This window comes from Agelaius tricolor, unplaced genomic scaffold (genome assembly GCF_023055355.1).
Source record: "Agelaius tricolor isolate 1412-34295 unplaced genomic scaffold, bAgeTri1.0.p SCAF_3, whole genome shotgun sequence".
Taxonomy (NCBI): domain Eukaryota; kingdom Metazoa; phylum Chordata; class Aves; order Passeriformes; family Icteridae; genus Agelaius; species Agelaius tricolor.
The window spans coordinates 28,745,301-28,751,091 of record NW_027269263.1 but is presented as its reverse complement, the minus strand read 5'-3'; positions in this window follow the sequence as shown (position 1 = coordinate 28,751,091).

Genomic DNA, 5,791 nt, shown 5'->3' with positions numbered 1-5,791 from the left:
ATGGGAAAGAGGGGGCTTTGCTCCCGTGTGGAACTCCGTAAAGGCGCACACACACACACACACACACACGCACAAAAGCTCTGAAAACTTTCCCCGGGAGGCTCCAGCCACTTCAGGTCAAGTCGCTCAGCTTAAACGCACGTTAATGAAGGGCAAGCTACAGTTGCCACACCAGTTCTCGGTGCATAATATCCTGCCTTCTCAGTACCTCAGTACTTCTTCACAAGGTGTTGAACGAGTACGGGGAAAATGAAGGGAAAAAGACCGCTGTGGCCCTCTGTTCTTCCTGGACTTTTAAGTAAACGAGCTATTTGCATGGAAGCCTTTACAGATTAAATGCACCTTCGAAAATGTGGCCTAGCAGAGAACAAGTGAGGCAGCAACACGAAAGACTGGATTCGGACTAAGCTGTTCCACGACCTTTTTTGTTATTATTTTAAACTGGCTTTGCCAGAAGGGAAGTGAACACACGCCATGGTTCCTGTTCACAGCAACCCTCTGGGAATGAGAGATTTGGAGTAGAGCTTCAGAAGGAAAAATCTTTTATTCCCCTCCCGCCCAGCCCACCAATTTGGAGCAGAGCAGGGGAAAGAGGAGCCATTGTGCCCAAAAGGCTGATGCCAGCGGGTGGAGATCCCAGGGCAGGTGGGAAGTCCTGTGCACAGTCCTAGCACACCGTAGCCCTCTCCTTTCTGGAGTAATTTAACAGGTACATATTAGATGTAAGTAATTCCTTTTTCTTTTTTTTTTCCCTCTCACAGGGCAGATTCTTTGTGCGGCTGCCCAAAGGTACAGCACAATAGGGAATTGTTTTATCAGCCAGTGGCAATGATTAAATAGGAGCCTACCAGAGTAAGAGCTTATCTGAAAAAAGTATTTTTCTAAATTTCCCCCTTCCTCCCTTGTTCGAGAATTCAATTTTGCTGAGAAAACAAAGCAAAGGCCCGTTTCATGGTTTACCTATTACTGGCAGCTCTAGGAATACCCCACATATTTTCAGTTCAGTCCCACGCCTCTGAATTCTCTGAACTGTAACTACAAAGAGAAGTACCGGAGCCTCTTAAAAGCCTTGTTTGTGTATTCATTCAAATAAGACAAAAAATAGGGAACCTGAAATAAAATAACTTTCAGCTTTCTTATCCTGCTGTCAGAGTAGGCTTGAAATAGTCTGATTTCAGTGTTATGAACATAAGCACACATTAAGTCCATAGAAGTCTTTCTTTTTGCTTTGAATCGGGTTATATATGGCACAAAGAGGGAATTTTCCTATATCCAAAGGCCTGGGAAAATTTTTCAGTACCTAAGAGATGTTTAGGCATATTTGGCATAAAAATCAAATCAATGTAGAACTTCCAAGGGAATAATTAGTATTCAAGTAATTATTTCTATTGGGAAGTTAAAATGAAATAGCTTTATCTACAAAATAATATTCTCTTTAATTATGAAAATAAATGGGAATTCAAAGATATTTGTAGCTGGTTTTATTACTTATGAAGAATCATCTCACAATTTTAATTTATTCAAAAATTAAAATACCATGTAAATTGCTCCTCTTCCTCTAGCAAATGCAAAATCAATTTCAACCAAATATATGCAATGTGGGTCCCTCTACACAAGTAAATCAAAATGTTTGTTACATTCATGTAGTTATGCAAAGCATTGTAGAAAGGACTCCAGCATAATAAGTAAACATTTTCCCCACAACTGAGGGAGAAAGAGGCCTTTCAGTCTATGCACTTTCAAAATTAGGCTAGCCAAAACCAGGAAAAAGTACATGAGTGCATGATAAAGTCTTACAGAGTAATAAAGGAGAGAATCTTAAGAATGAGGAACACAGCCCTTTCCTAAAAAAACAAGAGCAAAGGATGTTTAGTACACCATGAGGGAGTATCTACATGCACTTTCTTCCAATATTCAATTAATCTGTAGAACGCAAGGAGAAGTAACATAGGGGGCAAAAAGACCTACTTAGCTTATAGAAAAACATACAAAACCACATGAAAATGCCTGGATATTGCTCTTATTAAAAGAAGGGACTTGAATTTCCATTCCCCAGCACCTAAGCTAGTTTCTGGATAGAGTAGAAATAGTAGCAAAACTTTGCAGAGAGACAGGTTAATTTTGTAGGCAGTGTTGACACAACACTTCAGTTAGCTTGTCCTTAACCTTCCAAAGTGCCTCAAATTATCTGTATCTGTATGTACATGTCCTTAGTTTTCTTTAAACTGCAGCTCTGATCTTCCAGGAATATTGTACTAACATTCCAGACCAGGGCCCTGGCACTTCCCAGCATGCCACGTTGACATAAAAAGCAACAACCACTCAAGTTTTGGGTATGATCACCTTCTAATCATACTTTCTGCATGCAAAGAGCTAAAAGGTGACTAGCTGGTAACATCACATTTTTTACCGGCAAGCTCACCAAATTGTTCTCTGAAAAAAATACATACATATGAATCTTGAGATCTTCAGAAAGTCATGCCAACAATTCATTCTTGTATTTAAAGTAGAAGGAAAGGGAATTATAAGCACTAGTGTATTACCCGCCATCTTCCAAAGCAAGTCACTCTGAATATTTTATTCTTCTCTGCCAAAATACTGCAGCACATAAGTGCTTTAAACCTCACCTTTAATTCAGATTTAGAACCCAGCTTTAACCATACCAGTCCATGGGTATAGTTTCAAATTAACATCTTAAGGCAACAAGGAACGGGAGTTCTAGTGCTCCCTCTTGCCCTTTCTCACCTCTCTTACCCACCACTCAGCTCCAGTGTTTATCTTAAACAGTCTCCAGGATCTCATCTGATCTCCTTGTAAGCTGATGCAATCTATGCAAATTGGAACCCAGCAAAAAAAATTTGTTTATTTTGCTTTGGCTGATTGCTGAGATGAGTTGACTTACCTCAGGATCTGAAAAGTTCAGTCAGGCAGTGTGATTTCCAGAGCTGATGCAAGGAAGGAATACTAAGACAAAAAAGAGAGGAATCAAAGGAGAACTTGGAAATAGGGGGAAGAAGGGAGACTTCCCTTGGCTGAATGGTTATGTAGCTTGGCAGCTTAGCCTGTTCTAAGAGGGGGTTCACAAGAAAGGACTTCTTGTCTAATGGCTCACTGTCTTTAAAAGTGAGGAGGTCTTACTACTTTCTCCAGCTACAGACTCCTGACCCTTTCCTTGTGCCAAATCAGGTTTTCAACAGGCTTTGTGCTCACACCATTCAGCTTTTTAAATGGATGGAAAATGGACTTGACACAGGAAACGAATAAACAGCTTTTTGTGGGCTAGGTAGTTAAATTGGCTTTTTGAGGTATCAGACAGTTGGCAGATCTGGTATGTGAAGACAGAAACAGGACGATGAGGCCAAGAATGTGGGAAGAGAGATGTGGGAGGAAGATGTCTTGTCTGAGCAGCCCCAAGCGGCTGGATTGGCTCAGCCACATTGTGTAACTTCATTCTGGCTGCAGCAGTGAGCAATGGAGACAGCAAAAGGTACCTTGGGAATAGGACAATTGCCCATTCCTTGCTCCGTGCATAGGGTGATTTGGGTACCTTGTCTTCCTCGTTTTAAACCTCATAAATATTGTGTCTGCTTGAATCAGCCAAATGTATGAATGAAAGACACTAGACCAGATGGTCCAGTAGTAGAAGAGGGAAAGGTCAATATTGGGATTATAATCCACTGAAAGTCAGAAAAGTTGGTGATCAGTATTCAGAGAGGTTTAGTATTTGCCCTGCTCAATTTACTTGAGAAGATTTCCATAAGGAACTCAAGAGGACTAGTGGTTGATAATAAAATAGCAGATAAGGGTCATGTTGATGAGTTTGGAGCAATCTACTCAGAAGGAAATCTAAACAAACCTTTAAATTAACTGTCACATCTTGGACATGTAATTTATTTGGAACAATTCATTAAAAGCCTTAGGTTAATGTTCTATACTGTTAAAAGCAAAGCTAAACCAAAACAAACAAAAAAGAGAGAGTTAACAATTAATGAGAGAGGAATGCAGAATGAGTTGGAAAAGGTTGTTATGCCACTGCAAACTTTCACTCTGAATCTACATTTTGAATAACAGAGCCCATCTGAAGGAAGACATTGAGTGCATGGCAGGAGGAGTCTTGACATACAGAATAGTTTCATATGTGAAAGTACCGAGATAAGACTCTTGGCTCAGAAGGAATGTGAATATCTGATTAATTTAAAAGACCTCTATGATAATCGTCGTCATGAAGAAAATAAACATGAAACAATTATTTCTCACACTGTAAATATAAGGACCTGCTGAAAGAAACAATCATAAAGCAAAGTTAAAATAAATACACATAAAAAGATTGTACTTTTAAGTAAATGGCTTGAAGATAGAAGTGCTATCTGACTACAAATAATGACAGAACTGCCATCTGACTGCAAATTTTGGAAAGGAAGAAAGTAGGAATAGTTAAAAAGAGAGATTAGCAAAACCATGGATCCTATGACCAAAAGAATTCAGAAAAATTGCTGTATTCTGTATCTTTATCACCTCAGTCCAGCTGTATCTCAAACTTCTTTTTCTTTTCCCTTCCTTTTCTTACAGCACACTAGCTACTGGCATGGCCTAAATACAGTAAACCTCACAGGTTACTTTTGACTTGCAGATTGGGTCCACATGAAGCATCACCTGGGCTGCTCTGCCCTCTTGGCAGCTCTGTCCTCTTGTAGAGGACTTCCATGTAAAGGTTTTCCTGTGCTTAAATAAAACAGTGAACAAAACTGTCAGCTTGATCCCCTGTAAGCAGGTTTTCATCCAGTGTTGCAGATACAGAACTAGTTTTTTATATTCCACAAGCCCTAAGTACTCCTAAGAACAGGCAAGGAGAAAACCCTCAGATACAAGGGAGTCAAGTTCTTTGTCTGCACAACCACAGTGGACCCATTATTTATCCAGCCCCAAATCTCTTTCTCTCCCTGTGTTCATTAGGTGCTGGGACAATGTCCTGTGACTGGATTTACCATTTTTCTATTTCCAAAACTCTCCTCCCTTATGTATTCCTACTTTTTCTGAAGTGGTGTAAATTTTTGTCAGTTAGGTACTTGAAGAGTCTGCAATAAAAGGCTGAAGGAAATTAAGTGAGCAGAATATCCTTCTGTCTGTAGTGGGGTTTGTTAAATATTATGGTCCAAATAAGCTTTCAGCTCTAAATCTTTGAATTGCTGATTACCTGATGCTAGGAGTGCAAAAGCCTACCTGATATTTGCCTTGCTTTTGCACTCTTCTCTAAACATCAAACACTCTTGTCTGCTAATGCCCACCTGCCAGAGACAGGACATGATGCCAGCAAGGTACTTGAGATGATCTCCTACAGCAGCTTTTCTGTTAAAGATTGGATGTAACGTGAAAATTAACATGAAATTATTTTTACTTTTGTCCTTTCTCCAGCTCTCCAGCAGATCCTTTTTTCCTGACTGTCATTTTGATAAAAGTGAGTTAAGATACATTAACTAAATTCTCAGCTCCTACAGATTTGCATGTTTATCTTGGAAACAGCAGTCAGGGTTAAATGATTTACCTATACCGTATTTTACTTTTTTTTTTTTTTTAATCCTCCTGTGAAGTACATAATACTATTACTTGTCATAATAGTTTTTGCTGCATGTTGCAATAGTATTTTGTGGCTGTATTCTTTGGTTCTAACTGCCTGACTTGTGGCATCTAAGTCAAATAGAGCAGTTTATACGAACTTCTGTGTTCCAAGCTGCTGGGTCAGCAATGCTTGGTGACCAAGATTTGGTTTTATCACCAAACCTAAAACTGATCT